This window comes from Hyaena hyaena, unplaced genomic scaffold (genome assembly GCF_003009895.1).
Source record: "Hyaena hyaena isolate Hyena2069 unplaced genomic scaffold, ASM300989v1 scaffold_329, whole genome shotgun sequence".
In the NCBI taxonomy this organism is placed as follows: domain Eukaryota; kingdom Metazoa; phylum Chordata; class Mammalia; order Carnivora; family Hyaenidae; genus Hyaena; species Hyaena hyaena.
The window spans coordinates 1,751,017-1,763,207 of NW_024080960.1; positions in this window are offsets into that span (position 1 = coordinate 1,751,017).

Below are 12,191 nucleotides of genomic sequence, written 5' to 3' on the forward strand. Positions count from 1 at the left end.
ATCATTTAAATAAGAATATTTTCTAAATTTCTCAATTTTAATTTCTGATTAAATATTGATAGACATAACAAGAAACACTTTTTGAGATATTCAAAATTTTAAGAGTATTAAAATTTGGGAGGCACCTGGGTGCCCTCCTTCATACCCATCACCCATTTAACCCATCCCCTGCCCAGCTCCCTCCATCAACCCTCAGTTTGTTCTCTATCATCAAGAGTCTCTTATGGTTTATTTCCTTCTCTTTGTTTCCCCTTCCCAAATGTTCATCTGTTTTGTTTCCTAAATTCCACATATAAGTGAAATCATATGGTATTTGTCTTTCTCTGACTTATTTCACTTCACTTAGTGTAATACACTCTAGCTCCATCCACATTGTTGCAAATGGCAAAATTTCATTCTTTTTTTAAAAAAAGTTTTTAATGTTTATTTTGAGAGAGAGAGACAGACAGAACACAAGCAGAAGAGGGGCAGAGACAGGGAGACACACAATCTGAAGCAGGCTCAGGCTTCAAGCTGTCAGCACAGAGCCTGATGTGGGGCTCGAACTCACAAGCTGTGAGATCATGACCAGAGCTGTAGTTGGATGCTTAACCGCCTGAGCCACCCAGGCACCCCAAGATTGAGCCACCATCATTCTTTTTGATGGCTGAGAATTATCCCATTATATATATTATATATATATATTATATATATATACTGTAAGGCAAGCCTATCTTGTTTTCCTTTCCATTCAGCTCTGTAATGTAGGTATTCACTTCATCCTTTGAAATGAACATATTCTACTATATTAAGTTGGGCAACCCAACACGTATACACGTATATTCCTTACTCCTCTGTCATCAAGTTTAAACTTTTAAGAAAAATTATTAAAAACTTAAAAATAAGGCAAAATATTACTGTGTGCCTTTTCAATGTCATATTAGAGTATTGTTAAGAAAGCCTGTGTGAGGATCATCTGACTCTATGGGCTGTCATCTTATTTGGCTTGGTTACTTACTGTTGATGGGGACTAGAGTCTGCAAAATTAGATATTAACTCGCGGCAGATAAGTGGCAAGTGCTTTTGTCAGGTAGTAAAGGTAACTCCAAAAGTTATTGTTTTATTGCTCTGATGATAGAAAGCAGTGTTGCATCTACTGCAGATTTTGCAGTCTTATTCTGAAGTTCTTTTTTCCATAGATTGTATATTTACCGCCTCCTCCATCCTCCTTTGAACTGGGTTTACTGTCCCACTGATTCCCTCACTAATGGGTTAAGTGAAAACAATATATAAGAGGCCAGTTCACCCAGCAGATGGGGAAGGAGGTGTTTCTGATTTGGCAAGACCAGAATATTCAACGGCCAGCATGACTTCTTCAGAAATCCAAGAGTTCGGTTTGCTTCTTCAGTAAATCTAGGGTGAGTTGAGGCCCAGGATTCTGCACTTCTACAAGTGCGGTTGAAACGGATGCTGCTGGTTCACGGACCACACGTGGAGGAACGAGGGTTTAGGCCAGCGCCTAGGTGCATGTGGGGATGTCCAGAGGTGAAAACGGAAACTGAGGGAGATGAATGTAGAACTAGAACAGACTGTCTATAAGGTTAAAAATAATCACTTTTTTCCCCCACAGTCTACATCAAACAAAACGATTCGCAAGCCCAAGCAGGTAGTTCACTCATTTCAAATACTATATGCATTCACTACATCCCAGTATAATCACATGAGTGAGATGAGACCGGGTAAGTAATTTCATGAAAACTGTCCTGGATTCGTACTCCCTTAGCGCTGTAGTTGAGCTAAGCTGCATTTGCGGTGTCTACTGCCATCTAGTGGAAATGAGTTGACATAACTAGTGCCTAACAGAGTGGTTTTCAACATGCCCTCACTTATCTTCACAATAACCTAGGAGGATGATATGGTTATTCAATTGGTTTACATTTTTTAAAAAGTAATATTGAGCTTACTGTAGGAGTGCTTGGGTGGCTCAGTCGGTTAAGCGTCCAACCTTTGGTTTCGGCTCAGGTCATGATCTCATGGTTTCCAGGGATCCAGCCCTGCTTTAGGGTCTGCGCTGGCAGTGTGAGCCTGCTTGAGATTTTCCATCTCCCTCTTTCTCTACTCGCTTCCCACTCCCTGCACTGTATCTGTCTCTCTCAAAATAAGTTAATAAACTTAAAATCTAAAAAAATGAGCTTACTGTGAGCTACGAACAATGCATGAGTAATCTTATTTATTCCCCATGTTAAAAACAAAATTCAAGGGTACCTGAGTGGCCCAGGAGCTTGGACAACCGACTCTTGATTTTGGCTCAGGCCGTGATCTAACGATTCATGGGATTGAGCTCCTGTGTCAGGCGCTGTGCTGGCAGTGTGGAGACTGCTTGGGATTCTCTCTTTCTCCCCATCTTTTTGCTTCTCCCTTGCTCTCTCTCACACACACAAAGTAAACTTTTTTAAAAGATTCATTGGAGTAAACTTGAAGATCTAATTGGCTAATTAAGTGAGTCAGGATCCGGCAGCATCCCATCTAGCAAGAAGAAAAGTCGTACAAAATGGAAGGTTTGTATAGGAAGCAGATGGTGCAATGAGTTAGTAGCAAGAAAAGAAAAGAAAGGATTATTCTAGGCAAGGTCACCTTTGCTTAAGGGGAAGGGCAAGGGTCTTATAATGCTGATTGCCTCATCTTCTTTAGCAGAAAGGTGTGGGGGGTAGAGAGGGTCCATGTGACAGATCACCTCACTGGTGCTGATTAGAAAGTTCCTGGGGTGTCTGGCTGCCTCAGTCAGTTAAGTATCTGACTCTTGATTTCAGCTCAGATCATGATCTCACGGGTTGTGATGAGCCAGGCTCTGTGCTGACCAGTGCTGAGCCTGCTTGGGACTCTGTCTCTCCCTCTCTCTCTGCCCCTCCCCTGCTCCCTTTCTCTTTCAAAATAAATAAATGGATAAACTTGTAAAAAAGAAAAGAAAATTCCTGCTTCACCAGTTGATATCACATCTCTGGGGGAGGTTGAAACTGCAGTTAAATTAGGGATTAACACTGCTGGCTTGGCCTGGTAAAAATGACTCAGTTTTGGGCCTGCAGTTTTCTTTAAGACCCATAACAATCTTATGTGATACTATTACCTGTGTTATTATTCCCGTTTACAGATGAGGGAGGCTGAGGCTTAGAGAATGTAAGAAACATGCCCATACCCCAGGAGCTAATAAATGAGAACATCAGGATTCAAACCCAGAGAAGGCACACATCACTAACACAAACCATCATCATCACTTTCTCCCCTACCCCAACACTCCCCCCTCTTCTTCTTCCTCTTCTTCTTCCTCTTCTTCTTCATCTTCCTCTCCTCCTCCTCCATCTTCCTCTCCTCCTCCTCCTCCTCCTTCTGCATCAAAATGCATTGTGATTTTGTGCCAGGCATTTTCCTAAATGCTTTACAAGCATTATATAATTTAATTATTATAATTATTATGAGTTAAGTATAATTATTATTCCCATTTTATAGATGAGGAAATCAGTCAAGGCACAGGGGAGTTAAGCAAGTTATCCAAGGTCATCAGTAGTGAAAAAAGCATAGGCAGAATTGGAGCCTATAAAATTTATATAATTTTATAAAAAATATTTTATTTAATTAAAATTTGCTTCTCTGACATCTAGGAAATGAAACTTTTATCCACCATTTCTTATTTTGTTTTTTCAGCTTTATGGAGATATAACTGACACATAACATGTATAAGTTTAAGGCATACAGTGTGATGATTTGATACATGTATACTATGTGCTATATATACATATATATGATACATACATATATATTCTCAATGTATATATATTGAGAAATGATTAGCACAATAAAGTTAACACATCCATCACCTCACATAATTACAATTTTGTGTATGTGGTGAAGAACACTTAAGATTTACTCTCTCAACTTTTTTTTCTTCCAAATTTTTATTCAAATTCCAGCCAGATAACATGTAGTATAATACTGGTGTCAGAAGCAGAATCTAATAACCATTCACCTACATACAACATCCGGTGTTCATTACAAGTGCCCTCCTCTCCATACTCATCACCCACCCAGGCTATTCCCCTCCCACCTCCCTCCAACTGTTTGTTCTCTACCGTACATTCTCTTATGGTTTGTTTCCCTCTCTCTTTTTTCCTCCTTCCCATATGTTCATCTGTTTTGTTTCCTAAACTCTACATATGAGTGAAAACATATGGTATTTGTTTTTTTCTCTCTGACTTACTTCACTTAGCATGATGCATTCTACCTCCAACCACGTCGTTGCAAATGGCAAGATTTCATTCTTTTTGATAACTGAGTAATATTTCATTATATGCATATATGTGCAATTGAATTTTATTAGTATTATTAATAATATTAACATTAATATATATATCACATTTTTAATCCATTCATCAATTGATGAACATTTGGGCTCTTTCCATAATTTAGCTATTGTTGATAATGCTGCTGTAAACATGTGCATGTGCCCCTTTGAATCGGTATTTTTGTATCCTTTGAGTAAATATCTAGTAGTGCAATTGCTGGGTCATAGGGTAGTTCTATTTTTAGGCTTTTGAGGAACCTCCATACTGTTCTCCAGAGTGGCTGCACCAGTTTCTTAGCAACTCTCCAGTGTATAACACAGTACTATTCTGTTTACTATAGTCACCATGTTGAATATTAATTAGATCCCCACAACTTGTTCATCTTATGACTAGAAATTTGTACTCTTTGACCCTGGAAACCACTATTCTATTCTTTTACTATGAGTTTGGCTTTTTTTTAGATTCCACATTTAAGTGAGATCATTGATTCTCTGTTTGATTTATTTCACTTAACATAATGCCCTCAAGGGAATCCAGGGAGTTTTCTTCCAGAGCCCATTCTCTCAACCAGTAAGCAATTTAGGAAATAAAGTTAATTTAGTTCTCCTTGTTATAAAATTAATGCATATTGTAAAAACCAGGAAGAAAAAAATCACCCAAAATTCTATCTCCCAAATACAACCACAATTAACATTTAGTGTCTCACCCCTAGCCACAATTCCAAGCTACTTGGTTGGGTTTTTTTCTTAAAAAAATTCTTTAATGCTTATTTATTCTTGAGAGACAGAGACAGAGCATGAGCAGGGGACGGGTGGAGAGAGATGGAGACACAGAACCTGAAGCAGGCTTCAGGCTCTGAGCTGTCAGCACAGAGCCCAATGTGGGGCTTGAACCCACAGACTGATCATGACCTAAGCCGAAGTTGGACATCTAACTGAGCCATCCAGGTGCCCCTGTTTTTGTTTTTTTCTTAAGTTTACTTATCTATTTTGAAAGAGAGATAGAGAGAGCACAAGCGGGAAAGAGGCAGAAGGAAGAACAGAATCCCAAGCAGGCTTCTTAGCATCAGCGCAGAGCCCAATGTGGGGCTCAGATCCACGAACTGTGAAATCATGACCTGATCCAAGATCAAGAATCGGACACTTAACTGACTAAGTCAACCAGGAATCCCTAAATTACTTTGTTTTAAATATAGTTGTGATCGTACTATAAGAACCATTTTGTGTTGTTTCTTTTATTTAACATCATAACATAGGCATTTCCAATATCCCCAAACTCTTCATAATTGTTTTTGTTAATCGGTCCTTTATTATTGTTATAATGTGTAGTGCCTACTGATGAGAGAGCAAAAGCAAGCTGAGGGCAAAACAGGAACTGACACCTGCAATCCCCCCTCCCCGTAAGGTGGGAAAGGTGGGATATATATATACACACACACACACATAACATTCCCCAGGCACTAGTAACTGCTTAAGAACAAAGGAAGTGGAAAAACAAATGGCCAATTGATAAAGATCACAGTCTCATGCAGGACATGAAACTCCAGTAGAGTTTGTAACTGTCTTAATGATTTACAAGAAAAACACAATAATAGACCTCCAGGAAATCTAGACTCAATTTCCTGTAGCCCTAACGTCGTCTTCACTTCCATAGGATAGAAAACCCTATATTATCAGTCATTCCTCACAATCACAATGCAGCTCTTTCTGTCCATGGGTCCTGTCCCTGTGCTATAATAAAACCACCATTCTTTTTTTTTAATGTTTGTTTATTTTTGAGAGAGAGAGAGCGCGCGCCCTCGCACACTCATGCACGAGTGGGGGAGGAGCAGAGAGAGAGGGAGCAGAGAATCTGTAGCAGGCTCCTGGCTCTGAACTTGTCAGCACAGAGCCCAACATGGGGGTAGAAGTCACAGATTGTGAGATCGTGACCTGAGCTGAAGTCAGACGCTCAACTGACTGAGCCACCTAGGTGTCCCAAACCACCATTCTGCCCCTAACCATCTCAAGAATTCTTGGACTGGTAGGCTCGACAATCCCACATCACCTATGGGTCATGCACTGGTGTGAGGAATTTCTATATATTTAATCTTTTCAATAACTCCATGGTATAGAGACTATCAAAAGTCCCATTTTAGATGAGAGAAATGAGGCATAGCTGATAAGTGACAAAGCTAGGATTTGAACCTAGGAAGTCTGGCTCCAGAGTCTGCCATTATATAACTTTGGAAAGCAAAGATTTAACCTGATTTAAATTGTATACATTTAACTGGAATGGTTAACTAACTGAAATTTAAATAAAAAACTTAAAACATAAATTGCTTACATTTTGAATCAGCTACTAAGAATCATATGAAGAAGCACTAAAACAATCTTTTAGTAACCATTACATTTATAAAAAGCCTTTTGCAAATAGTAATAATTAACATGTTGCCTATCAAGGAGGCAAACCTTGCAGATACAGCAAAACTTGGATTGTGAGTAACTTATTCTGCGAGTGTTCCATAAGACAGGCAGACATTTCTAATAAAGTTTAACTTGATTAATGAGCGATGTCTTGCAATACGAGTAGTACATGACGCCAAATGTCACATGAGCCAATGGTTCTAGAAATTCACTTCGATATATGAATGCTTTGGTTTACAAGCATCTTTGCGGAACGAATTATGCTCATAAACCACGGTTTTACTGTAATTAGATAAGGCTCCAAAAATAGAGGAAAGTCACCATTTATCACGTGCTGCATATATCTTATATGCATTTTTCTCTAATCTTCACTGAGACCCTGTGAGACAGTGAATATTATTCCCTGCTAACACAAGGAAAGAAAGTGCAAAGAGGGAAATTTGCCACGATCACAAAGCCAGAACGTGCTGAAGTTAGATTCACAAACAGATTTATTTCACTTTAAACCCTAAGTTCTTATATTCATGCTAAACTCTACAGCTGCCTTGTCTAATACTGTAGCCATTAGCCATTTGGCTGTAAACTACTTAAAATGTGGTGGAATGAAGGCACCTGGGTGGCTCAGTTGGTTAAACAGCCGACTTCAGCTCCCGGGCATCATTTGGCTTTGTGCTGACAGCCCAGAGCCTGGAGGCTGCTTCGGATTCCTTGTCTCCCTCTCTCTCTGCTCTTCCCCTGCTTGCACTCTGTCCCTCACTTTCTCAAAAAATAAGTAAACATTAAAAAACGTGGTGGGGTGAAGTGAGGTGTGTTGTAAGTACAAAATATACATTGAATTTCAAAAACTTACCACAAAAAGAGCATAATATATTTCAATAACTTTTATATGTGTTACATGTTGAAGTTACAATATTGTGGCTACATTGAGTTAAATAAACTATGATTACAATTAATTTCACCTGTATCTCTTCAGCTTTTTAAGTGTAGATACTAGACATTTTAATTACACATGGGGCCCACTTGATATTTCTATTGGACAGCGCTGCTATAGACCAGCATTTCTTCAACTTTAAGGTGCAGATGAGTCACTTGGTAAAAATGCAGATTCTGATGCAGGAAGCCGAAGGTAGGGCCTACAATTCTGCATTTCTCACAGGCTCTCAATGATGCCAATGTTGCTGGTCCAGGTGGAGCACATTTGGGAGCAATGGTCTAGATGAGAGAAAGGGAGGGAGAGATCAGCATCAGACTCCTTGGCAACTCCTGTGTTTACGAGGCAGTGAGTAAAAATTACAAGAGGCTCTGAAGTGGAGGAGGGGAGAAGTGGCCTGAAAGGGTCCTTAGAGAACCGGAATAGCATGTCATTGGTGAAGCCATGATGGATGCATGTCCAGGTAACACCGGGTAACAGCAGCACACACTAAGAGAGTCAACAAGGCCCGACTGGTTTCTCAACGAAGAGGCTACCGACGAATATACTGGGTACAGTTTCTGTGAGTAATGAACACTCAAGGCAGATTTCATAATACTGGGGGATAGGGAGTGAATAGAAGTGGAGCTAAGCACGCTCTTTTTTCCTACAAAGGGAAAAGACAGTAGCTAAGGTGGATGGCAGGGGAAAGTGGGGGAGTGGGGTCAGGTGGGGGATAGGTTATGGAGATACTTGTTTGGTTTGGTTTTGTAGGGCCGAGACCTGAGTCAATGATTTATGCAGAAAAGGCAGGGCGCAAGGGAGAAGTCAGCCCAGAGAATACTGGTGGCTTCGCTCCTAAATATACGAGTGTGTTTACTGAATGTCAGCTCCCGGAATAAATGACACGGCAACAAGCTTCAAGGATCCCACAGTCTCGGCTACTAAGGGACCTGTATGCCTCTCCGGTGAAACTTTGAGAAGGCAGTAAACCAAGCATGGATTAGTGATGAGCAGTCTTTTCTACACGAGGCATGATATCTACGTATATACGTTCCTCAGTTTTTTGGAAATGCTGGTTAAGCATTTTTTATTTCTCAATCACTGAAGGGTTCTATTTTTCAGCAAAAATTCCACAGTGTCACTAGCAGCAACCACCTCAGTAGGAGGGGACACCACTAGGTCTTTGAAGAAATGTCGAGCGAAATGATACCATGTGAGGTTGGTGAAGAGATCAAGACACAGACACAGGGAAGAGACTGGCATCAGGATTCAGCCACAGATCAAGAACCACCAGAAATTACTCGCTAGCCCACTTGGAAAATTCTACATCTGGTGGCAGCTGGAGATGGGGCACTGCCCTTTTAGTGGCAGCACGTGGGGGATGTGGAATAAAGTGGCAGCTCGAAGGGCTGGAGTGAGGCGGAGCTAGGGAGCTGGTCCAAGAGAGAAATATCATCCTCTCCTATCTCATCTCAGCCTAAAAACAGTTAAAAGAGAATACAAGTTTGGGCCCCACCCAGCCTATCATCTGAATAAACTCTTTAGTCCATTAAGTTGCTGTAGAGATTCCCAGATGAGTTGAAGGTCAATCTTCCTTCAACTCTGGTCCGGAGACCAGCCCACCTGGGGGTTTGCGTAACTATCGTCCCATTGTGTCTAATTGATATGTAAATATTCTAAAGCACAGCAATCAAAGAACCAGCCCCAGGGGAGTAAACAAGCTTTAGACACAAAGACAATGCCACTCCCAGCTTTAAGAGCGCCTAGGGATCAGGAATCAGCAGACTGGTGGAGATTCTGGGGATCATCTAGCAACTTGGATTCTCTGGGGCTTAACTGCCTCCTAGCCCAGACTTCTTCCTTCTACCTTTTTCCTCTCCCTTCCCAGGGGGCAGTCTGAGCCATCTTAAAGCAGCCTGACCCAAATAAAGGAAACAATTCCAGTTCTTTCCTTCAGGGATGGGTGGTTTACCAGGCAGAGATGTGGGTTCAAAAGTGACTCTTTGTAACAAGGTCTGGAGAAGGGCCTCCTGAAGGTCCAGCACATCGAAGCCCAACAACTTGCCCCCCTAACCGTTTTCTGACACCTAAATAATTAAGGCCCATGCACCTCACCATGGTGGTTTTTAAAACCCTTCTGTTTTCTTCAAACTTCCTGCCTGCAGTCATGAGTAATAAGCTTCCTCCCCTCAGCCTCCCTCCCCAACCTTCTAAGCTCAGCTTGGTCTCCAAAAACCCACTCCAGCTTGCCAGCCTGGGGACCTGCCAAGCCTTGGCCCTTCCACGAAGCATGTCTGAAATTTCACATTCTCTGAAAGGCACACCTAGCCCTCATGAATGACTTCTTTCTCTTCACTCCTATGGTGAGATGTGCGAAAGCTCCTCACTCACACTCATTCATTCAGGAAATGTTTATGAGGGCTTCTTGTGTGCCTGGAGGCTTTGTAAGGCACAGTAACAATTCCAAGATGAATGAAGTGGACAGTCCTGTTCCCCAAGGAGGAAACCAACCCTGGAAAATCAACCCAGACTTGGGGATCCTGGTAAGGCTTTCTGAAAGAGCAATGCGAAAGAGCATCCTAGGCAGGTGAGTAAACCAGCAAAGGCCTAGAAAACAGTCCTGGCCTAGTTGAAGAACACTAGTGGGTTGGCTGAGCTGGGCCACAAGGTCAGGCAGGGCAAGGGGAGGGTTGGATGAGGCTGGAGTGGGGAGAAAGAACCAAAGCCAGAAGGATCTTTTGAGCTAAGCTGAGGAATTTGGTCTTGATCCCTCAGAGCTGATGGGCCATTTAAGAAAATAACACTGGGGGCTGGGCACCTGGGTGGCTCAGTAGGTTGAGCATCTGACTTCAGCTCAGGTCATGATCTCATGGTTCATGGGTTTGAGCCCCGCATGGGGCTCTGTGCTAACAGCTCAGAACCTGGAGCCTGCTTCAGATTCTGTGCCTCCCTCTCTCTCTGATCCTCCCCTGCTCACACTATCTCTCTTTCTCAGAAATAAATTTAAAAAAGAAAGAAAATAACACTGGGGACAACTGCTGGCTCAGTTGGTGGATCATGCGACTCTTGATCACGGGGTCATGGGTTCAAGCCCCACGTTGGGCATGGAGATTACTTTTTAAAAATTGAAAAAGGTAAAAAGGAAAGAACTCTGGTGCGGTAAATGCATTGGTTGGGACGAGGGGGCCCAAGAGTGAAGGTGCCTCACACAGGTTCTGACTCACAAAGAAACTGGACAAGGATGTCTTTCATGGAAAGGCAGGTGAAGTTACCCAGGTGAGTGATGACTGAGGCCTAAGCTAAACAATTTATTGTCTTCAGAGAATTTATTTCTTCATTTGTGCGTGTTTGGTCTCCTTTTCCATTGGAATGGAATGGAAGCTGTGAGGTAACATTTTGTCTTGTTTACTACTGATTATAGGCCCAGGACTTCTGGCAGTGCCTAAACCCTAAGGGGCACTCAGTAAATATGTGAATGAAGGAATGGAAGCTGCTGCCATATGGTTTGACAGAATACTGATAGGAGGCAGGGTCAAAGGGGTAGAATTGCCTATAATACCTGCCCTAATGCTGTGACCTCAGAAATGAAGTACCCTCGAAGCTGGTGACTATATTGGTCTCCTATTGCTGCTGTAACAAATTACCACAAACACAGTGGCTTAAAAAAAGCACAAATTTATTTTCATACAATTCTTTTTTTCTTGTTCATCATTTCTGCAATATGGTGTTTCTTTTTTCTTTTTTTAATGTATTTTTGAGGGGGGAGCTTCAAGTGGGAGAGGGGCTGAGAGAGAGGGACAGACAGACAGAAGATCTGAAGCGAGCCCCGATGCGAGCCCCAAACTCACTAACCATGAGATCATAACCCGAGCCTGAAGTCGGATGCTTAACTGACTGAGCCACCCAGGTGCCTCTTCTTACACTTCTTTAAGTCAGAAGTCTGAAATCAGTTGTAAAACTGATTTGATAATGAGTTAAAGGCACGGTGGAGGTAGGGTGGCTCTTTCTGGAGGTGTAGGAGAGAATCCATTTTCTTGCCTTTACTAACTTCTCAAGGCTGCCTTCACCCCTTAACTCCTGACTTCTTCCTTAAATCATTCCAACCTCCTCAGGTCTCCTACTTGCTCTCTTTAATTCAAATCCCCCTGTGGCTCCCTGTTATAGGGGCACTTGTGATTAGAGTTAGTGCCTGCCTGAATAATCTGGGATAATCTCTATTTAATCACGTCTGTAAAGTCCTTTTTGCCGTATAAGGTAACATTCACAGGTTCTGGACGTTAGGATTTGGGTATCTTTGGGGGCCAGCATTCAGCAGACCATAGTGACCAGCATATGAGGTGGGTGTTGAGCACTTGCAAGAGCCTGCATAGAGGTTGGTAGGATTGAACCACTTCACCTGAGAGGCAGGGAAACACAGCGGTTAAGAGCATAATCTGGAGCCAGACTGACCAAATTCAAAGCTCTGCTATTCACTAGCTATGTGACCTTGGGTAAATTGCTTAACTTCTCTGTGCTTCAGTTCCCTCCTCTGTAAAATGGAGATAATAACTACCCCAT